The sequence below is a fragment of the Dromiciops gliroides genome, chromosome 3 (assembly GCF_019393635.1).
Source record: "Dromiciops gliroides isolate mDroGli1 chromosome 3, mDroGli1.pri, whole genome shotgun sequence".
In the NCBI taxonomy this organism is placed as follows: domain Eukaryota; kingdom Metazoa; phylum Chordata; class Mammalia; order Microbiotheria; family Microbiotheriidae; genus Dromiciops; species Dromiciops gliroides.
Genome location: NC_057863.1, coordinates 70,805,182 through 70,829,882, shown reverse-complemented (window position 1 = coordinate 70,829,882; position 24,701 = coordinate 70,805,182).

Genomic DNA, 24,701 nt, shown 5'->3' with positions numbered 1-24,701 from the left:
TGCTTCAATCTGTTTTCAGATACCATCAGTTCTTTCTCTGTAGATGGATCGCAATTTTTATAAGTCCTTCAGAGTTATAATGGATCATTGCATTGCTGAAAATAACCACGTTTCCCAGCAGATCATCTTACATTATTGCTGTTCTTTTGTATATAGTACATTTCACTCTGTTTCAGTTCATGTGGGTCTTTCCAGGTTTTTCTGATAGCATCCTGTTCATCATAATGTTTATATAGTACCTTAAACTTGACAAATAATTTTCTTCACAATAGCCTAGCAAAATAGGCACCACACATTTTGCCATTATAATCAATCATCATAACTCCCTCCATCCTATTCCCTTCCCATGATATTTGCTCTATCTTCTTTTACCCTATTCCTCCTCAAAAGTGTTTTGCTTCTGACTGTCCTCTCCCCCACTCTGCCCTCCCTTCTTTTACCCTTCCCTCCTTATCCTCTTCCCCTACTACTTTCCTGTAGGGTTAGATAGATTACTTTTCCCATTTGGGTGTGTATATTATTCCCTCCTTGAGCCAACTCTGATGAGATTAAGGTCTTTGAGCTAATTCTGTGTTCTAAATTTTCTTCCTCCCTCCCTCCTCAACTCTCCCTATGAAATCAAGCAATTCAATATAATTCATACATGTGCAATTATGCAAAATATCTTCACCTTCCTTGAAAGTGTTTTGTAAAGCTAACATTTCTAATACAATATTGAATAATAGTAGTGATAATGGGCATCCTGGTTTCACCTCTGATCTTATTGGGAAGGCCTCTAGCTTATCCCCATTATAGATAATGTTTGCTGATGGTCCTAGATAGATACTACTTATATTATTTTTAGTCCAATAAGTTTATTTTTGAAAATGTATGCAAAAAATATTGAACCATTTCATGCATCTTTAACAGCTGGAGCAACTCCACCCTTGGTGTTTCTAGTATATATCACTTATGTTCTGTGTTCCTGTAGGGCTGCCCGGGCTAGAGAACCCCAAATCTTTAGTCTTTCTGAGATGACTGCAGGGGTAATAAGTTTATAGTTGGGGACCTGCTTGCAGAGTTTGTCATATGTTGCTTTGTAAAACAAAACCAGATTGTTGAGCTTGCCTCGCACTTTTCCCTTGGACCACTTCTTCTTAGCTTTGCCCCCAGACTTGTTCACGGGGTCCTTGTCTTTCTTGGCCAACTTGCCAGCATCTCTCTTCTTCTGATTGCCCTTGGGTGGCAGGACAAGGCTCCAGGAACTCCTATTGCTGCTGCCTCCAAGGTAAGATGTCAGAAAGAAAGCATTATTACTTATCATTTTAAGGAAAACTCTACTTATTCCTATGTTCTTTAGTGCCTTTTTTTCAGGGAAATAAGGGTTAAGTGACTTGCTCAGGGTCACACAGCTAGTAAGTATCAAGTGTCTGAGGCTGGATTTGAACTCAGGTCCTGCTGAATCCAGGGCCGGTGCTTTATCCACTGCGCCACCTAGTTGCCCCCATTCTTTAGTGCTTTTAATAGGAATGGGTGCTGTATTTTGTCAAAAGTTTTTTTTTCTGGATCTATTCAGGTAATCATGGTTTCTGTTAGTTTTGTTATTGATGTGATCTATTATGCTGATAGATTTCCTAAAATTGTACCACCCCTTCATTGATGATATAAATCTCACATGGTTATAGTGATATATTGCTGTAATCTCTTTGCTAATATTTTATTTAAAATTTTTGCATCAATATTCATTAGGGAAATTGATCTATAATTTTCTCTGCTTTGGCTCTACCTGGTTTTGGTATCAGCATCATATTTGTCTGATAAAAGGAATTTGGTAGGACTCATTCTTCACCCATTTTTGCAAATAGTTTATATATAGCATTGGAATTAATTGTTCTTTTAAATGGTTGGTAGAATTCACTTGTAAATACATCTGGCATCTTAGAGAGTTCATTGATAGCTTCTTCAATTTCCTTTTTTCTAATTTAAGGTTATTTCCCCTTCTGTTAATCTAGGCAATTTATATTTTTGTAAATGTTCATCCACTTCATTTAGATTTTCAAATTTATTGGCATACAGTTGGGTAAAAGAGCTCCTAATTATAGCTTTGGCTTCCTCTTCATTGGTGGTGAATTTACCCCTTTCACTTTTTATGCTAGTAATTTGGTTTTCTCCTTTCTTTTTTAAAATCAAATTAACCCAAGGTTTATCTACTTTATTGTGTGTTTTTTTCCATTAAATCAGCTCTAGTTTTATTTAGTAGTTCAATAGTGTTTTCTTGATTTCTACTTTTCTCTCCTTTGATTTTCAGAATTTCTAACTTGGTATTTAATTGGGGATTTTTAATTTGTTCTTTTTCTAACTTTTAAAATTTCATGCCCAATTAATAAATCTGTTCTTTCTCTATTTTATTCAGATAAGCACTTAGAGATAAAACACTTTCCATATTGTGAGATATTATTTCCATATTATGGGATGCTTTGGCTGTATCCCATAAATTTTGGCATGTTGTTTCATTATTTTCATTTTTTAATGAAATTATTGATTGTTTCTATGATTTATTGTTTAACCTACTCATTCTTCAGGATTAGATTATTTAGTTTCAAATGAATTTTAACCTATCTTTCCATGGCCCTTTACAACATGTAATTTTTATTTCATCATGATTTGAAAAAAAGATGCATTTACATTTTTGCCTTTCTGCACTTGATTGTGAGGTTTTATGCCCTAATATATGGTCAGTGTTTGTGTGGGTGCCATGTACCAGTGAAAAAAAGTTATATTCTTTTATATCCCCATTCAATTTTTTCCCAGAGGCCTATCATATCTAACTTTTCTAAAATTGCATTCACCTGCTTAACTTCTTTCTTGTTTATTTTATGTTTAGATTTTTCTAGATCTGAGAGGGGAATGTTGAAGTCCCCGACCGGTATAGTTTTGCTATCTAGTTCTTCCTGTAACTTACTTAACTTCTCTAAGATTTGGATGCTATACCACTTGGTCCATATATGTTTAGTATTGAGATTACTTTTTTGTCTTTGATACCTTTTAGCAAGATATAATTTTCTTCCTTCTCTCTCTCTCTCCTCTCTCTTTTTTGTGGAGCAAAGAGGGTTAAGTGACTTGCCCAGAGTCACACAGCTAGTAAGTGTCAAGTGTCTGAGGCCTAATTTGAACTCATGTCCTCCTGAATCCAGGGCAGGTGCTTTATCTATTTAATAAGATAATTTTTCCGTTTGTGATGTCTGAGACCAGGAATGCTACCAGTGCTTTTTTTTTTTTTTTAATTAAGCTGAAGCACATTATATTCTGCTCCAGCCTTTTACCTTTATTCTGTGTGTATCTTTTTTATTTCAAAGAGTTTCTTGTAAATAACATATTGTAGAATTCTGTTTTTTAATCCACTCTGCTATTCACTTCCATTTTATGGGAGAGTTCATCCATTCACATTTACAGTTATTATTACTATCTATTTTTTTCTCCATCTTATTTTCCCCATTTATACTTTTCTCTCTCCTTTTACCCTTTCCATCCTCACTAGTGTTTTGCTTCTGACCACCTTCTCCCTCAATGTGTCCTCGCTTCTATTAGCTCCCCCTCCCTTTTCTTTTCTCTTTCCTCTCCTACTTTTGTCCTCCCCTCTACTTCCCTTTTTATTAGCTCTCCCCTTCCTTGCTTTTAGTTTCCCTTTGTATTCCTAATTCCTTAAAGGTAAGAAAAAATTCTATACCCAACCGAGTTACAAGTATCATCTTGTCAAATAGTGATATAAACAGTTTCATATTATTGAATAACATGAATTTTTTCCTTCCTGTTTACATGTTTATGCTTCTCTTGAGTCTTCTAGTTGAAGATCAAATTTTCTGTTCAGCTCTGGTCTTTTTATCAGGAAAGTTCGAAAGTCCCTTATTTCATTGAATGTCCATCTTTTCCCAGAAAGATTATGGTCAATTTTGATGGGCAGTTAATTCTTGGTTGTAATCCAACCTCTTTTGCCTCCTTCAATCCTTTAATGCAGAAGCTGCTAAATTCTGACTGTGGTTCATTGATATTTCAATTTTTTTCTTTCTGGCTGCTTTCAATATTTTCTCCTTGACCTGATTATTCTGGAATTTGGCTACAATATTCCTTGGAATTTTCATTTTGGGATCCTATTTTATCCTTCAGTTCTAGGATCTCAGGGAAGTTCTGCCTGATAATTTCTTGAAAGATGCTGTCCGGGCTCTTTTTTGATCATAGCTTTCAGGTAGTCCAACAATTCTTAAATTATTTCTCCTGGATCTATTTTTGAGATCAGTTGTTTTTCCAATGAGGTATTTAACATTTTCTTCTATTTTTTCATCCTTTTGATTTCATTTGACTGATTCTTGATGTCTCATAGAATTACTAGCTTCTAATTTTTAAGGAATTATTTTCTTCAGTTAACTTTTGTAACTCCATTTCTATTTGGCTAATTGTACTTTTAAAGGAGGCATTTTCTTCATTGGATTCTTTTCCATTTGTCCAATTGTATTTTTTTAAGGAATTGTTTTCCTTTTCCAAACTATTGATTTTCTCTTGCATATTTCTCATTTCCTTCCCCAGTTTTTCTTCTGCTCTTTCATTTGATTTTTAAAATCCTTTTTGAGCTCTTCCAAAAAAGCTTTTTGGTCTTGAGAACAATTCATATTCCTCTTTGAGGAATCACCTGTAATCATTTTGACACTGTCCTATTCTGAGTTCATGTTTCAATCTCCCACGTCACCATGGTAACTTTCTATGGTCAGTGGGTTTTTTCTGGGTTTTTCTTTGCTTATTTTTAGCCTATTTTGTAACTCTTTCAGTTGAGAAGTTTTCCTGGGGTATAGGGTGTATTGTCCCAAGCTTCTTGCACTGGGGGCCAGGAGTGTGTTTGTTGTTTTCCTGTGCTGTAGCCTCTGGGAGGCTTGCCCACCGTACTGACTTGGTCTGGCCTAGTCTTGCCTGTTGTGCCCAGTTACCAGGTAGGCAATTTCCCTTCTCTGCTGGGTCTGAAGGCTTCACATCTGTCCTGCTGTGCCACTAGCTTGCTGAGGCTATAACTAAGCCCCTCCTCATATATAGCGCAGACACTGCCTGCACTGGCTCGTGCTCGTCTTCTACCCAAATGAGACAGATTGCCCTGAAATCCCTCCTAGGTATCTTGAGCTAGAAAACTTTTTGTGAGCTCTGTCACTCCAAAATCCACTTAGAGGCTTGATTCAATGTTGTTTTTGAGGGAACTTAGGAAGAGGTGAGGCAATTTCCTGGCTTCTCTCCACCATCTTGGTTCCAGAATGTCAATTTCTTGAGGAGACAAATAGAAAGAGCTGGACCAAGCATAGACTGGACTCATTTGGGTGATTGAACAGATATATTTAGACTTACTGATTTTAATTTAAGTTTCATCTTCTGAACTAGAAAAAAGTTGGGTTCCAAATCTACATACAATTGTTCACCTGTGCACCGTTTTTGGTTTTTTTTTTTTTTTGCCTTGTTACTCCTCCCACCAGAAGTAGTATTGTTTCCATTGGACTAGATCTGAGTATCCTGAGATTGTGCCACACTAGAGACTTAGTAGGAATTGGGAAACCAGGAAATAATGGAATGGTTTTTCAACCAGGTATTCAGTTACCCAAAGGAACCTATAGTCCTTGGGTAGTGACAGGTTAGAAAGGGAATTTGCTATGCCTTCAGAGCCTTAGAGAGATCAAAAAATAGAAAATAACACAATTTCTCCAGTTACCTGCTGTTGTACAATCCCTATAAAGAAGTTCTTTAATGTATGTAACTCCAGTCTCCTGCTACTGGTTTTGCTCATCCCCTACTCCTTTTTTAGAAAATTGAAGACAGCATCATTTTCCTTGTCATATTGACTATATAAGACTTTAAGAATATTAACAAACCACCTCCAACATACTCTCTTGCATCAACTAAGAAACTCAAAGTCTTTTAGCTTTTCTACATAGTTTGTTTTCTATTGCTTGAGTTATTTTGTTCACAATTGGTTCTGGAATTTCCATTCTATTCTAAACTAAACTAAGTTCCAGATCTCAGATTAGAAGGCTCAAGAGGAAGGTTTCTCTCTCTTGTTGATGCTAGTCCATTATAAAATAATCATAATGTCATTATTAAGTAATCCGTTTTCTCTTTCCTTTACCTCTCCTTTTATTTCATCTGCCATCCTTATTGCCCCCCCACTGTCCCTTGTAATTATCCATCATTATTTCACATTTATCCTCTGTTTTATTTGTGATTCAAACAGCTTCTGACAGAATCACAGACTATTAGAACTATAAAGAGCTGAAAGATCATCTGATCCAACCCCTTTACCTTACAGTTGAGGTGACTGAAGCCTGTAAAGGGGAAGAGACTTCTTTTTTTTTTTTTTGCAGGGCAATGGGGGTTAAGTGACTTGCCCAGGGTCACACAGCTAGTAAGTGTCAAGTGTCTGAGGCCGGATTTGAACTCAGGTACTCCTGAATCCAAGGCCGATGCTTTATCCACTGCGCCACCTAGCTGCCCCCTGGGAAGAGACTTCTTAATCTTACTTCCTCTAAAACAGATTCTTAAACTAGATTCAAGAAATTAAAAATCCCACCAATAACTATTTCAATAATACTAGTTCCTTTGTAGTCCTTTGTATTTTATTTTGGGCATTTAGAACATTGTTTTGAGGACAGGTTCATAGTCTTAACTATACTATCAAAGTGGGCCAAGGCACACAAAATATGAAGAACCCCATTTTGAGGAAAGCTTCCTTAACTAATTGCAAGAGAAACAGATTTTTCTCTAACACCTAATTTTAAAATTTCTCATATCATTCACTAATCTACTAAATTCACCTGTTCTTTAATTTTGGGATTATATAATAAACTTAATTTACTTAGTTGTTAATGTTTATCTAGTCCCTATCAACACTACTTTAAGTATTTCAACTGATTGATTGTTTTCATTTAATTTTGTTAATTTTTCAAGGGCAGAGACCATCTACTGGTTTCAGAGATATAACATTTCCCTACTCTTTCTCTCACCTGTTCCTTCTTGGCTTTCTTTTCTGGCTTCTCATCCATCTTCTTCCTGGTACCTTAATGTGGGTATGACCTATGAGTGTGTCTTAAACTTTCTTTTCTCTTCTCCCTTGCCAATATCATGCGTTTTCATGATTTAAGCTATTGCCTCTATGCATGTAACTCTCAATTTCATATTTAAAGGTCTGGCCTCTCCTATGAGTTTTAGCTCAGAATGGCCTATACAACTCTCCAACCATCTCCAGAACATCTTCACATGGATTTTCAACTTATTTCAAATTTTATGTGTTTTAAACCAAGCTCATTATTTTTCATCCTAAATCTGTTCCTGCTTTCTTACTTTACTATTTATTATCATAATACTGACCTTTGGGGGCAGCTATATGGTGCAGTGGACAAAAGCACTGGTCCTGGATTCAGGAGTACCTGAATCCAGTACACTTACTAGATGTGTGACCCTGGGAAAGTCACTTAACCCTCATTGCCCCACATAATACTGACCTTCACCTGGCTTCCCATGTTCATAATTTTGGGGTTATGTCAACTCTTCCTTCTCTCTCACTTCTCACAACCAATTAATTATCAAGATCTTTTGATTCCATCTCTAAATCTCTGATATCCATTCCTTCTCAATTCCTACTGCTACCATTAAAGCAGAGAATATCACTATTATTGATTTTAAAAGCCTCCTTATTTCTTTTCATTTTACTTATCTTTCTCTTAATTCATCTTTTATATGACTACCAAAATTATCTTTCATGCATAGAGGTCTGGTTGTATCTGCTAAAAATCATCGGTAGCTACCCTAATATCTAAACTTCTCTTCTTGGCATTCAAGTCCCCTAAATCTGGTCCCATCCTCTTATTTCACGTTTATCTCATATACTTCCCATTACCCACACTTTCCAGTCAAAGTGTCCTCTAAAAATGGACCTCAGCTTCAGTCCTCATTCCCCTTATTTACTGTTTTCGCTAGAATCTCTTCCCTCATCCTTTTTGGCCTATTGAATCCTTATCACTTTTGAATTCCTTTAAAGTCCAACCCAAATGCCACCTCCTCCATATAACCATCCTTGTTCCACCATTACTCATTCCTTTTCCCTTTCAGACTAGCTAGGTAAAATAAGGGAATGAGTGCCAGACTTGGATTCAGGAAAACCTAAGCAAATGATAAGTGTGTATTATATCATGTATTGTGCTGGTTGTATTTTCCATTCCACATTCTTTTAGTGCCCAGAATAGGACGCTATATTGATAGCCATGAAATGTTTCATCACATAATTATGATGATGATAATGAAGGAGAAAGAGAGGACTAGAAATGTCAATTTAGACTTGAAAAGAATCTTGGAGAACAACCATTTCCAACTCTTTCATTTTATATATGAGTAATCTTAGGCCTAAATATGCTAAAGTATTGGTCTTGAGTCACACTGGGAGCAAATGGAAGGTCTGCGATTTGAACCAAGGTCCTCTGGCCCCAAATAAATAATCCCATTACATGAAGAGAATGATGAGAAATGGAAGATGATGGAAGAACAAGAAGAAAAAGAACAACAAAAACAAGAAGGAGGAGGGGGAAGAAAAAGAGGAGAAAGAGGAAGAAGAGGAAAATGAGGAAGAAGAGAAGGAGGAGGAGAAGAAAGAAAAGAAAGAAGAAGAAACAGGAATGGTGATATCATATGATAATGAAGATAAAATCTGGCACCTTCTCTTAGATAACTTAGATGTTTCTCTTCTTTCCTCATGTGAACGCAACCAGAATTATTCAGTCATGCCACATAACTTACATTCTTATAACCTGGTTTCAACTGTGCCACCCCACACTGAGTCACTTTCAGTCAATTTCTGCCTTATTATGGGCTAGTGCCCAGTCTTGACAGTAAGGAATTTAAGAAGGAAGAAAACCAGCTCCTTATACAGTCATATACTACGGCAACTGAATTCTGCTCCATGAAGAACACACTTTATTTTTCATTGCTTCTGAATTTTTCATGACTTCTACAATTCACTAAAGGGAGGTAGGAAAGAGCATCTCTCAACTCTTCTTTGCTGCTTTTACTACTCATAGAATATTACTGCTGAAAAATACCTTTGAGATCATCCAATCCAACCTGCTATTTTTACAGATGATGAAACTGAAATTCAGGAAGAACAAATGACTACTTGATTACACATATAGTTAGAAGCAGAGCTGAAATTAGAACTCAGTTCTCTCTACTACACTCAACTGTTTTAGAAGCATTCAATGGAACAGAAATTTGATTATTATATATTTTTTTCAAATATGTCATTACTTAGGCTAATGAGGAAACACAAATTTCAGTCTGGGATTTGGATTACCTGTTGTCCTTATTGGTTTTTTGTTTTGTTTTGTTTTTGTTTTTTTGTTTTTTACTGGGCAATTGGGGTTAAGTGACTTGCCTAGGGTCACACAGCTAGTAAATGTTAAGTGTCTGAGGTTGGATTTGAACTCAGGTACTCCTGAATCCAGGGCCGGTGCTCTATCCACTGCACCATCTCGCTGCCTCTGTTTGGTTTTAAAGACAGGAAATTTCTACACTGCTGTTTAACACTGTACTTTATAAATACAGGATGTGCCCATGCGAAGGTCATTACAATTACCCTGAATTCAGTTGCCATTTGTGTTATTTTAGTCATTGCATTTAGCAGTTTATCGTTTCTACTTCCCTTCCTCTGCCTCAGTTCATAAAATTCTTTCCAAGATCTTGACATTTAGCCCCAGAAGCCCAAAACTATACCCTACTCATTTTTGTATCCCATTCAATTCTTAATCATGTGTTGCCCATAAAAGGCACTTCACAAATGTGTATTGGATTTAATGAAATTTACTCAACTGAAAAAAAGAATGTGAACATTTTTCTAAATTGAATTTAATCAGGAAGTTTAATATTGGTGACTGAAAATGGTGTTTTGTATGGTCACAGATACAATGTTATTATTCATTCTTACAGGAAGTTTTTTCATCTATTTTTAAAACACTTTAGGAAGGAAGATGCTACATTGGCTCTTGTTTTTCACATTGAAACTATTTCATTCCCGTTTCAGGGATTTTTCTTTGAAATGTCTTCCTGCATGTCACATGAGAATTCATATAGGTCAAACACTGCACTGATTCTAAGTTTAGGGAAGATTGACATTAATTCTTCCTTATCAGTCCAAACTGATCAGTGGAGGGGGAGCTGTGTCAAGTTCCACTAAGCAGACATGGCTTTGAGTATGGACTCCCTCATCATTGGACCACATGTCAGTTGTCTAGCTATCAACCTAGATAAGTTTTTTTTTGTTTTGTTTTTGTTTTTGCAGGGCAATGGGAGTTAAGCGACTTGCGCAGGGTCATCCAGCTAGTAAGTATCAAGTGTCTGAAGCCGTACTTGAACTCAGGTCCTCCTGAATCCAGGGCTGGTGCTTTATCCACTGCGCCATCTACCTGCCCCCAACCTAGATAAGTTTTTAAAGCTCATCTTCATATATAGGCCATGATGATGACTAGTTTAGTAATAACAATCCATGATTTTCTGCAAATTTATAACATAGTTGTGATCTGTGTCACTGGAGGGAATACCTGCACTAACAAAATGATAATCTTTGAAATGTGGAAAAGGGACTGCGGATTTTAATGAACTGTGAAATCAGTATGTATTGATAGTCTGATATGGCAGAATAAAAAAAGCTCATAAGATCTTAGAATGCTTTAAAAGAGATATAGCATCCCGAACTGCACAGGTGCTAATCCCTCTGACTCTGTCCTAGTAAGAACTACAACAGAAGCATTTTGTTCAGTTCTGAGCACCATGTTTTAGCTTTCAAAGGATGTCAACTGGAATGAAGTACCTCAAATTCATGCCACACGAGGACTAGATGATGCCTGGGGATGTCTAAGTCAGAGAAGAAACTATTTTTTGAAGAAAAGACTTAACAACCATATGATGAATTTTAAGGCTATGTAGAAAAAATGATTCTATTTCTCCATCTTTGCCTCAGAGAGAACAACTAGGAGAAATGGAAAGAAACAGTAGAAGCAGAAATAGACCTAATGCAAGTAAAAACTTACTTAAAAGTAGAGCTATCTAAAAGGGAAATTGAATGTTTCAGTTATATTCCAAACTCTATGTGTCTCAATTAAAAGTATTTAAACAAAAGCTAAATGACCATTTGATGGGTCTGTTATAGAACAGATTCTTTGTCAAGTATGGATTGAGGTACATGGCCTCTCAGGTCCCTTCCAACTCTGAGAGTCAGTGAGTCTAAAAAGTATCAGGCCTAACTGCCACAGAAAAACAAAACCAAAGTGGTGATTGAAGATAAGGAAAAACTTTCTAAGATATGGAAGAAAGGGATAACTGAAAAAAATTATCTTTGCAATATTCCTAGGGTATGTCTAGTTTTATCTTTATATCCCTAGTGCTTATAATAGGCTTTTCTATACAGTAAGCACTTAATAAATATTTGGAGCTGATAATGATAGGGAGGTGTGGCTCTCTCCATCTGGAGGGTATTTTGAAATAACATAGGTATTGCCTTCTTTAAGAAAGTTTTTTTGGTCTTCCTAATTGTTAATATTTTCCCCTTTCATATTATCTTCATCTACTTTGTATAAATCTTTTATGTTTCTCATAATGTATGTTTTACTCCATTAGAATGTGAGTTCCTTAAGGGCATAGAGTATTTTTTGGCATATCTTTGTATTCTCAGTGCTTAGCACAGTGCTTGGCACATAATAAGCTGTTAATAAAAGTGTGTTCACCCATTGACTGACTAATGTGATTGACCATTCCCTTTAAGCAGAGAACTTCAAATTTCATCAAGCTACCCATTTCTAGCCTATATTAACCAGCCCAGCCAAATCTTCCCTTACAAGGATGCTGTGCTGCCCAGTCAACATAGAGTACACAGAGAACAGTTCAGGTTGACTCTCCGGGCAAGGTAAACCAGCCTAGCCAGCAATGTGGCAGCAGAATGTCTTTCCTATTTGTGCCTTTCCTTCTCAAACCACAGGCAACACATACTCCTGAGAAGATTCAAATTACTTAAGCTTTAGTTGGCACTGAAGAAGAGCTGAGTAATGAGTTTACTGTGGCTCACTATCCCAGGTCCAGGATGTTATATCTCCCCCTCAGGGTGCTAGGAGTATTCTAAGAGGTTGGGGTTTCCTTTCTCTTATGCTCTCAGCTAGATTCCCCGTGAACTGTTTTCCCCTTCCCTTTTAGCCACCAGTGAATAGGCTACCTCTTAGTTTCATTAAAACACTTAACATCAATTAGATTTTAAAATTAAATATTTACTTAAAAAATGGAGCAACAGCAAAAGTAAAAACATTGCTTTTTCCTCTCCTTTATACCTTGGAGGCACGCTCTTCCCTATAACAATTGGTATCTATAGAGAGTAGTCTCACACTTAGTATAGTTTGCATATATCATTAGTTCCATGAAATTTAAATCCAAACTTGATATCCCTGCCAGATAAATCCAATAAGTCAATTACCTATCGGCTAGGCTCCAAAGGTCATTGACAAATATCACTTCTTGTTCCTCGAAGCATCAGTAATGTACTGTTCATGAAACCCAATGTGGACTCCAACTCTAAGACTGCTAAAGGTTTGCTCTCCTGTTCTTTCTACTCACAAAGTTACAGTATCCAATACTTTCAGCTAAATGGAAAAGCACAAATAGAGGCAAAAGACCAAGGTCAATTTTTCAAAACCCCCTGTTACTTTGCTCTTCTCTTAAGTTATTTAGTCTTCATCCTCAGCTACTTTTCCTAACTACTAACAGTTCAGTTACCTAATTCAGAGCCCCCTCAGTCTCAGGAATTCACCTTTCATTTAAAAGGTAACAAATCACCAACTTTCCCCTAAGAAATCAGTTCTTTTTTAAAAATCATAGCTCAGTTTCCAAATAGTTATAGAATCTTTAAAATTTTTCTTTTGTTTTTTTTTAATTTTTGTTTTTTTTAGTTAGTTATATAATCTTTAAAACATTTTAGTTTTATTCTCTCTAGTCCTACGGTAGTTAAAATAATTGAGTTGAGGGATCATAATTCCCTACAGTTATAAGTTTTCAGCACAGTCTTCCATTTCATTCTGTGTCCTTCAAACTTGTTTCTTCATACTCATGTTGTTTCTAGTTTTTGTTTTTGTTTTCCAATAAAAATTCTTTCTCCATCCCTTTAAACAATCAAGCTGCTCACATGTAAGTGGGTATCATCTTACATCTTTTAAAAAATGATTTAAGTCTTTATAGTTATGTCACAGTTCTGTCCAAAACTGTTCAACACCACATGAAAGCTATGTTTCTTTAAACATATATTTTAGCAATTACAAATTTAAAACAAAGGTCTTTTTCTATTGCTTTCAGATATCAAAATGCTCATCTGCAACACTGGCAATATATCTGTTATCAATTGATTTAAATATTTTTTTTATTTACATAAAAAAAACTTTTCCGTACTTTTTAGTACTAAAATGCTTCATATGAGATAGGCTTAACCAACTAAGTTCTCAGCTTCCTCCTCTGTAAAATAATGGAGTTGGACTGGATGGAGTCTGAGGTCCCTTTCCAACTCTGTATCTATGATTTCTGATATTTTGAGTATTGTCTGACCCCAGTGGGTTATAAGAGACCTGTCTGGAGGTGAGAAGATGGATGTGATGATCTCATCAAGGACATTTCAGTGCTAGAATCCTAAACAAAGGGCTCCATAACTTCAGAAGCATTGGGGAAAGAGAAAGGACTAGGGGATCCCAGCAAAAAACAAAACAAAACAAAAACAAAAAAACTTGACAGAGCTCTACATATGACTCTTCTTGTTTTTCCAATTTTAACCAACACAGAACACATGTTTACAAAAGGAGAAAATTGTTTGTCCCTGTGGGATAAGCTGTTTATTCTGATGCTTTGGGAATTCCTCCTGTCTCCTCTAGAGGACTAAGCTGTCTCTTTCTCTTCCATTCGGATGGGAGTTATTTTGACTGGGGCTACTGCCAGATAGGCTGGCCATTATTTAGACCAAGATCTAGGCACAGACTAGAGCCGGGTCATGAATTCCCTATACCAAGTGGGAGCCTGATGAATGTTTATTGTTTTTGTGTTTATATTGTAGTAGCTAAGTCCACTAGAGATAGTGCAGTTTATGGTAAAGCATACTGCATTAGAGACAAAAGAAGCTGCATTTAAGTGCTATCTTAGATACTACCTGTTTAACCATGAAGAGATACACTTTTCTCTGTGAGTCCCATTTCTGGCCCCACTTCACCTAAGGAGATCAGGACTAGAATTTGAGACTTTTGCTTCCCCACAGAGCACTGTTCCAGGCACCAGGGAAACAAAGATGAAATAAGCCATAGTCTATTATCTTAAGGACCTTATTATCTAGCAGGTGGGATAAGACTTGTGCATCAGTAATTAAAAAAATAAATTGGAATATGATAATATCATTGGAGAAGTCCAAACAAAGTGCTTGGGGAGATTTGAGATGGGAGAGATCACTGCCAATTGGGTTGTAAGAGTGAGATCTATAAAGGGAGGGGGGTTGCATTTAGATAAGCCTTGAGAAAAGGAAGAGCAGAACTTATAAGCAGAAATATGACCAGAGTCCTTTGCAAAGAAATAGTGGCTAGGGAGGACAGGACAAGATCTTTGGCACCAAGGAACTCTCTTTGATGCTGTCTAAAGTCAGCTGAAATGGTCTTCCCTTTCTTCTCCGGTGGGTTGTATGTTACTTGGTATGGAGGGAAAATGAGTAAGAATCTTTTATGAATAGCAGGTGATTTCTACAGTACCAATGACTCCAGAATCTAAAGATACTTGGACTTTGAGGCCAAGGCTTCAAGAGTATCCACTTATACAGCTCAGAAGCAAAATAATGTTGGGCCCAGAGCCTCCTGACAATGGTTGGTGTGCCATTAGAGAAAATGTTGACAGGCCACTAAAATAAATAGGACTAGCAGCACTATTAAAAATTGGTTTTCCACACTTGAGGATTTATTAGCAACAATTTCATTTTTTCTTCCTACATAGAGAAAACTTTGTTAGAAACAGGACTGCTTTCTTACTTTCTCAATATACTCATTGTGTCAAATAATCTTTCTTTAGTTTGTTTTTTTTTTTAATTATAGTCAAGCTGTGTTGAATCAAGGATATTGACTATTCTTCCTCTTCTCCAGACTTGAGAGATCATTTCACTTTCCTGAGATCTCTCTTAAGGTTAATCTTTTTTAGGTAATTCCAACAGTCCCTTCTCCTACATATTCAATTCAATTCAACTCAACAGTATTTATGAAATACAAAGTAGGAGTTTGGTATAATCGGAAGAACACTGTATTTGGAATCAGTAAAGATGGGTTAAAACCTCAGATTTTCTTCTTAACTTGCCTCTGGGTCTCAGTTTCCTCATCTATAAAATGGGAGGTTTGGGCTAAATAATCTATAAGACCTCTTCCAGATCAGGTGATCCTGTTACAGATTCAGACTTGTGCTGTCTGTTATTGGTAATATAGAAGTAGTAAATTAAGTTTTTGCCCTCAAGAAACTTATAATCTACTGACTTCTATATCCTCTTTCTCTTCCTTGAAATCTGGTCCTAGCTGCTGCTGTCTCTCAGAATATAATTCACTGTTAGTATCTGTTATTAAAAATTCACTATTAATACCCCTCCCCTACCATGAATTTTCTCCATTTCCTTTGTACTTTATTTCATCCTGGTTCACTTTTCCTTTTTTTTTTTGAATCCTTGTTGTGGATTTTCATCTCTCCATGTCACTTTCTGTCTTTTAGTCTCTTCCCTTTTTTCTTTTTGTCTCTCACTTTCCTTTGTCTGTCTTTTTTTTTCTGTCTTTGTCTGCCTCTGTCTTTGTCTGTCTCTTCAACTATCTCTCACTTTCCTTTCTGTCTGCCTGTCTCTTCTGTCTCTCCCTTACCCTCTCTCCAATCTTTGGCAATCATTCTTTCACTTTCTGGCTTTCATTGATCTCACATCTACAGTTCCATGTTGCAGATCTTTTTTTTTAATTTTTAAAATTAAAATTAAATTTTATTTTAATTTTTTCCAATTACTTGTAAAGATATATTTTTGAGTTCCAATTTTTCTTCCATCCTCCCTTCCATCCCCCCTCCCAAATCCAGCAAGCAATCTGATATAGGTTATACATTACAATGATGTTAAACATATTTCCACATTAGTAATGTTGTAAGAGAAGAATCAGAACAAAAGGAGGAAAAATACTTTGTAGATTTTTAAATGCAGGACAGACCTCATCTGCCTCTGGTGAGGCTAGCAGTCCTGCCTGGAGGAGCAGGGGTAGATCCATGGATAGTCCTTCTATCCTAGGAATTTTAAAGTTTATTGCATGAGTTATATTATCTATTTTACACCATGGGGAAGCTGAGGCATAGGCCCAGCAAGTGATTGGCCCCAGATCTAGGACTTATTAACTAAACGTCTCAATTTATACTCCACTTTTCAAAAGACTAGGATAAAACTTGGTGAAAATAGGTGAGCATTTTTAGTCCACATTAAAATCTTGCTTGTTGAGCAGATGCAACTCATTTGGAGGTTTGGATATGTTAGCCATGGGAAAATGTAGGAGTCTTTGATTTGAAGACCAAAAGAATGAAGAAAGATGTCTTGGGCCTCAGACTGCTTTTTACAAACCACAATTTAATAAATTGAATGAATCAGACACACATGGATTAAATTCCCTGAGAAGAGTCTCTTTACCTAGCTAGGAAAAAAAGCATTATCCCTGGGAACCTGGGACTTAATAAAAATGGAATATCAATGGCTTTAATGTATAAGCGTCTTTTCATTTTTTCTTCATTCTATTTTTCATTTCAAAGGGAAACTCTGAGAGAAGAGGTAGTTAAGAACTAGGGGAAGGAAAAGAGGGAGGGAGAGAGGAACTAAATCTTAGGAGTATATATTTTCCATTTTTTATTAAATTAAAAGACATGGTCTTTGATTTCAAGGGGACTACAATTAATAGACATTTGAAGCCAAGGAAAGGCCACACAGTGTAATAGAAAGGATAGTAGGAGGCCTGGGTCTAGTTTTGACTCTGCCATTAATTCATTCTGTGAGCTAGGACAAATTACTTTCCATCTTTGGTGATCATTTTTCTTATTTGTCAAAAGAGAGAGTCGAAGTACAATTAAGATTTGTTTGTTTTTGTTTTTGTTTTTTGGTGTGTTTTTTTTTTTTACCTGCACAGGGGTCTGTGAACTTGTTTTTTTTAAAAAAAATTTGATAATTGCATTTCAAAATAATTATTCTTCTTTGTAATCTTAGATGTTTAATTCATGTGTTTTAAAATATTATTCCAAGCAGGATGTTCATGGGTTTCATAAGATTGCTAAAGGGTCCCATGATACACACACACACACACACACACACACACACACACACACAATTGTGAATCCCTAGCTGAGGTGATCTCTATGATAACTTCCTGCTATAATACTTTAGCTTCCCTTAGAAGGCATCAAGTCCTAACATCCTCTCTCTTTTACATACATTCATTCATGCACACAGATATAAAAACACACACACATACACACACAACTGAATCAGAAAGATGCTCCCCTAATCACCACTTCATGAAGAAGATTGATCTGGGATCCAGTCCAGGCTTCAAAGGCTTAGTTAGCATCCTATAATGATAGACTAACAATGGTAGAAAGGTCATTAAGAGGCAAATTTGTCCATCCCCTAGATCAGTTCAGGATAGTGCCAACCCAGAATATCCAAAGGTTGGGATGTTCGGCCTCAAACACACCATGATTCAGGTCTCTTGTTTGAAGAACCCAGCATGGCCTGGATTAGATTAGAAAAACAGCATTTTTGTTATGATTGATATGGCTGTTATTATTATTATCATTACCTACTTTCTCTGGGCCTATATTTCCTCTTCTATAAAATGAAGGGACTATCTGCCCTAGTCACTTTGTAGAGGTTTTTTATTTTTAATAATCAATATCCACTTTCAATTTTTTCTAAATAATTGTACTTAATTTAACATTCATTTTTAAAATTTTGAGTGTCCAGCTTTGCCCCTCCCTTCCGCCTTCCCCCATCCATTGAGAAGGCAAGCAATATGCTACCATTTATATATTTGAAATAATGTAAAACTTTTTAGAGTTTTGGAACATAGATATAGATAATATGTATAAAAGTACTTTCAAACATGAAAAAGATATAATAATATAAATTACATCTGAAAGTACCTTTATACATTATCTAAGTTTATTCTTTTTAAGTGAAGGGGAAAGGTAGGAAAGAAAGATTAAAGGAGAAGAGATGAGAAGAGGGGAGGAAAAGGAGGAAAGAGAGAGAACAATACACAGAGTTTTCAGACTAGAGTAGATGAATAGAATAGAATACAATAACAGATTTAAAGCTATCAGAAAGATTCTGAAAAAATCTACAGAAAAAAATAAAATTGGGGGTCAGTTCCAAATTGAGAGTGTTGAAAATGATGAAGAAAAGACTAGGGGACAGCTAGGTGGCGCAGTAGATAAAGTACCTGGATTCAGTAGGACCTGAGTTCAAATCCAGCATCAGACACTTGACACTTAGCTGTGTGACCCTGGGCAAGTCACTTAACCCTCATTGCCTGGAAAAAGAAAAGGAAAAAAGAAAGACAAGACTAAATTAGGACCTAATAAATGATTTTTACCTGCTAATTTCCCTAAGGAGCTCATTTACAGGGTATAGGTTAATTTATACGGTTGACCTAGCTCCCCAAAATAATCATGTTTCAGAAAAAGTCTTGGATGCTTCACTTATGTAGGACTTTTAAAAAATTATTTTATTTTATTTTTTCATGTAGGAATTTTAGAGGAGCCTAGCATAGACTCATCTTGTGCTGAAGCTCTCTGAACTGCGTGATGTGTTAGAATGAGCATCTAGGCTGCATAGGACAATTTTACCAAGAATAACGTATTCAAATGTTGACCCAAGCAGCTCCCTCTTACCATATGTTTTGGATCACTTAAGAGGACTTCCTGATTTAGGACTGGAGGAAGGCTAGGTTTGGGAGAGTGCTAACATAGAAGGTCAGGTGCAAGAACCCCTCAGGATTTACACATATCTAAGAAGGGGGGAGGACATCACCGGATCTCCAAAGGGAGAAGGATATCCAGAATGCTGATCTTGCATATGGAGATTTTTCAGGCATCCGAGGAAGAGGAAGGGCCAAGGACTATTGACTTATTGGTTGCAAAGGGGATGGAAACAGTCTGGATAAAGTAGTTATTAGGAATGTCCTCATTGTCTGAATTGCTCTAGTTCTCTGATGGTCCAGTCCCACCAGCAGAGCTGGGGCAGCAATGAGGAAGATGTCCAGATTTTGAAGGACAGGGTAGGGGATCTTACTGATTTCCCATCTCTGCTGTGCAAAGGTACCAAAAGTAGCAAGGAAGATCCCATACAGGGGGTAATTCCAAAGAAGGGACAGAATAGGGGAACCAGGAAGAAAGAAGGGTAGCATCTGAAGCAGAGACAACATGTTACAAAAGAGGTCAAAATACTAAGAGAACAGTGAGGAGTCTGGGAATTCATCTTTCCCTCTTTAAGAATGGCACTGATGGGCAGTAGGTGGTGCAGTGGATGGAGCACTGGCCCTGGAGTCAGGAGGACCTGAATTCAAATCTGGCCTCAGACACTAAACACTTACTACCTGTGTGACCCCTGGGAAAGTCACTTAACCCCAATTGCCTCACCAAAAAAAAAAAAAGAAGAAGAATGGCACTGACACATGTCCAGCTAGGTTTATTCTAGGTCCTGCAAAGGATTGTTGGTTATCTTAAAAGAGTGATATTCCTTAGTCAATACAGCCAGTCCTCATATAGTTGTTCTGATTACTTGGATAACTGGGGGACTCGAGCAAATCAAGGTATCCATGTTCACAGTAGATGTCCTTCAACTAGGAAATAGGTAAATTTATTGTGGTACATGAATGTAACAGAATATTACAGGGCTGTAAGAAATGATGAATGTAACATGTACAGAAGCATGGTGATATCTAGAAGATAAGATGCAGAGTGAAGTAAGCAGAAGAAAGAAAACATGATACACTGTAAGGACAACAATGTGGATACAACTCTACACCGAGACAATCAAAACTGAATGAAACACAATTATAAAAATCAAGCATAACTCAAATGTCGAGTTGAGAGATGATATCCTCAATGGATCCCTTTGTGGAAGTGATAGGTACACAACTATTACACATTGCAAATGTTTTCAAACTTTTTCAGTGTATCAGTTATGCTGATTATCTTTCTTTTTCTTTTTTTTCTTTCTTTCTTCTCTTTTTATTGGGGGGGGGCAGGGTAATGAGAGTTAAGTGACTTGCCCAGGGTCACACAGCTAGTAACTGTCAAATGTCTTAAGTCGGATTGAACTCGGGTCCTCCTGAATCCAGGGCTGGTGCTTTATCCACTGTGCCACCTAGCTGCCCCCGATTTTCTTTCCTTTGAAAAAATACTGTTTGGTATATGGATGGCTCTTTGGGAGGGGGAGTGGAAAGGAGAAGGCTACTGGGTATAATATTATAATGTAAGACATAGAAACATCAATAAAATTTTATTTTTAAAATAAAGAACAAAAAAAATGGCACTGAGATTCTTCCAGGTTGGTTTAAAAGCAGGTATTCTTACAATTAGAGGATAAACATTATAATCTCTCAAAGTCCCTTCCAGCCCTGGGATTCTCTGACTTATTTAATGCCTGTTGTACATGCTTGACAAACATGGGCTTGTAACTAGTAGCATATAGCTTCCCTTTGTATCCTATCAATGATTCACTATCCTTATAATTCCCTTTCCCATTCTCTATCTCTCCTCTGACAAGCCAGAAATTCCATGGCATGAATGGCCTTGTCTAAGTCTTTCTTCCTATTCTGGATGGGAATCCTAATATAACTAACCCCAGCTTTGGCTCCTAAATTGATAGAACTGGGAATCCATGATGAAAGATGATTGCAGGATTTCTTTTTGCTAGAGATTTAAAAACAACAACAACAGCAACAGGAAAAAACTCCCATAGGTCTGGATTGGGGGAAGGTCCAGAGCTGGGGGCATGGATGACATGACCTCTGCAGTGTTCCTTCATTCAAAGATTTTACAATTCTAGCTTGCCAAGTTCAGACGAACACAATGCACTTCTCCAAGCCCCAAACAAAAAATCCTCCTGAACTACTAGACTTCTTCTCAATTTCAACCAGTAAAGAAATAGGCAGCCAGTTCTCTCCTATGCTTTCCACTCCAGCGTTCCTTAGACCCCATGGGGCCCTTGGTGCCAGGCAGGCTGGCAATGCACTAGCCCTGGCCAAAGTCCACAAATGCAAAGGCAATAGAGAAATGAAAAAAAAAATTCACACAGGCCAAGCAAGGAAAACCTGTTTTTTCAGTCAGAAATAGTTTTCTCTCTTTTTTTTGAGGGGGAGGCAGCAGGGAGAAGTAATACCCTCATGAAAATTAATTTCTTGAGAGTAGCTGAATACCCTGTTAATATTTTTCTTCCGCCACTTGTCAATAATTCCCTGCCTTCCCTTCACCCTCTACTCATTTGTGTCTTTTTGTATCCCCTCCAGATAAACTTCTCTTCTTTAAATTCTTCTTAAATTTCACATCCTAGGGGAAGTCTTTTTTAGCATAAATTCCATCTTTCTCTGGCTTTATCAATCTCACACAAACATTAGTCCTGCAATACATCCCACCTAGAAACACATAGTGTAATGTAGTTGGAAAATGTCTGGACCTGGGAATCAGGAGGCCACAGTTCTAGTCCTGGCTCTGACACTTCCTAGCTCACTTTCCTCATCTGTGAAATGGGGATAAAAAGGCTGCTCTAGTTCTCTCACTTGATTCAATCAAACAGCCTTATCTATATAGGTGCAAGGCACTTGGTGAAATGTTTGGGATTAAAAGACCAAAAAAATAGGGGCAGCTAGGTGGCGCAGTGGATAGAGCACCGGCCCTGGAGTCAGGAGTACCTGAGTTCAAATCCGGCCTCAGACACTTAATACTTACTAGCTGTGTGACCCTGGGCAAGTCACTTAACCCCAATTGCCTCACTAAAAAAAAGACCAAAAAAATACTGCTTGCATTCTCTCTCTCTCTCTCTCTCTCTCTCTCTCTCTCTCTCTCTCTCTCTCTCTCTCTCTCTCTCTGCAGGGCTATGGGGGTTAAGTGACTTACCCAGGGTCACACAGCTAGTAAGTGTTAAGTGTCTAAGGTCGGATTTGAACTCAGGTCCTCCTGAATCCAGGGCTGGTGCTTTATCCACTGAACCACCTAGCTGCCCTCTAAAGCTTGCATTCTTAAGAAACTTTGCATCTACTGGGGAATAAAGCTTGAACCCAGATAAATAAGATAGAGACTGGACCTGTGTTCATACTTAGAAGAACTCAGGGATGTGGTAATTCCTTTCCTTCTCTGAAAATTACCATCGTAGAAAGTAGCTTAGAACACTGAGAGGTAGAGTGATTTGACCCATGCCGTATAGCCAGTCTGTGACTGAAGCTTCCTTGCTCTGAGATTAATTCCCTATCCATGACACCACACAGTGGTATGCTATTTAAAAAGAGGATTCCCTGTAAGAGATGAAAGTTGAACTGTGTCTTGAAGGAAGTTAAGGATGCTGGGAGGCCAAGAGGAGAAAGGAGTCCATTCCAGGCATGGGAAACAGTCTTTGAAAGGGCAAGAGATGTAAGAGGAAATGCTAAAAAAAGTGAATGGAGTGAAAAAAGTAATCTATTCTGCCTAGAGCATAGTATCTGTGAAGAAGAAGAATGTGATATGAGAATTTAAAGGCAGTTTGGGAAAATGTTTGTACCCTCTACAAAAATAGAAAAGTTTAGAGGCAATAAAGATTTAGAGGGAAAAGATAATGAACTCTCTTTTGGACATGATGAGTTTGAGATGTCAGTGGAAATCTAGGTGGAGAAGTCCAGCAAGCACTTGGTAATGAGGACCTGGAGTTCAGGAGGCAGATTGATGCTGGATGTAGAAATAAGCCATGGCGGGGCTCTTGTGGGACTTAAATAAGTATAGTTAGATAGATAGATGAGAGAGAGAGAGAGAGAGAGAGAGAGAGAGAGAGAGAGAGAGAGAGAGAGAGATGATAGATGGATACATGCATACATGCATACATGCATATATGGATAGACACATAGATACATACATAGATAGCCAATGTGTATTTTTGTGAACCATAAATGTGTATATGTATGTATTTATATACATACATACAACTGGATAGAATTAGTTATGTCCTTTATAAAAGATAAAAATAGAACACTATTCTATGTCTTATGAGAACATTTCTGTGCTAGGAACATTTTCTTTCTAAAATATTATAGATTAAATTACATATACAGCAAAGAACTTATTAAGTATGGCATTTGTTTAGAAAGATCACAGGCTTAATATTCTCTCAAATTTTACTGTCACATTTCTTTGACTCCCTTCTACTATGAAAGTATATAACCTTCCCAAGAGCCTATATGACATAACAGTGGATGGACAGCTGGCCCCAGAGTCAAGACTAGGCTTTAAACCCTTAAGTGTGACTCTAGACAAGTAATTCCTCTCATTTTCCTAAGCAAATCTCTAAGATTAGAACTTGCAGAATGGTTTCTCAGAGGATAACCTTATCAGAGGTCCCCTAGACTAAAGAAATCACAAATCTAGAGGTCTTCATCATCACCATCACCGTCATCTTTGTCGTCGTCATCATCATCATCAATAATATCACCCAGATGAGCTGTTGTAATTTCTATCAATATATGTTAGTTCCCTGAATATTCTTAGGCCAAGTTATTTTAGGAAATGGTGGTCTAGTTCAATTCCATGATTACTGATAAGGAAACTGAAGCCCAATTGTAGGACATGTTTTGCCCAAGTTCACCCAGTTAGTAAGTGCAGTACAGACTAGAATCTTGGGTTCTACTCTCAAACATGTCATTATGAGCAAAGTAATCTGTGGAAAGTCAATTCCTATATTTAGGTCTCAGTTTCCTAAATGGTAAAAATGGACATAGTAGCCCTTGCCCTGCTCATCCACTCAGGATTGTGAGAATTAATCAATCAATCAATCCATTAAGAAATATTTATTGAGCATCTACATTGTGCACTGTACTAAGGACTACATGCAATAGATATGAAAACTATTTGAAGGCTCTTCTTTCACTTTAAACTACTCTATGAACATGAGATATTATTTTTTCATTATTGTAGTTATTGTTGTTATTGCCATTATTATAACTAAGTCTTCACTAAATAAAGGATAGGTGCTTTCCTTGGTGTAGGAATACCCTACACAAAAATTCTTCCCCTCTCTTCTTCTAGAAAAGATAGTGTTGACTTCAGTTACAAAGGTAGTGTCAGAGACCGAATTTGAATCTAGATCCTCTGATCTTCAGTTAACACTTTTTACCTTGTTCGATTCTCTTTTTCCATAAAAGTATTTTATTATTTTCCATTTACATGTAAAGATAGTTTTCAATATTTGTTTTTATAAGATTTCTAGTTTCAATTTTTTCTCCTTCTCTCTCCTCCCTCCCCTCTCCCCAAGACAGCAAGTAATCTGATATTGGTTATATATGTACAATCACATTAAACATATTTCTGCATTAGTCATGCTGTGAAAGAAGAATTAGAGCAAAAAGGGAAAACCT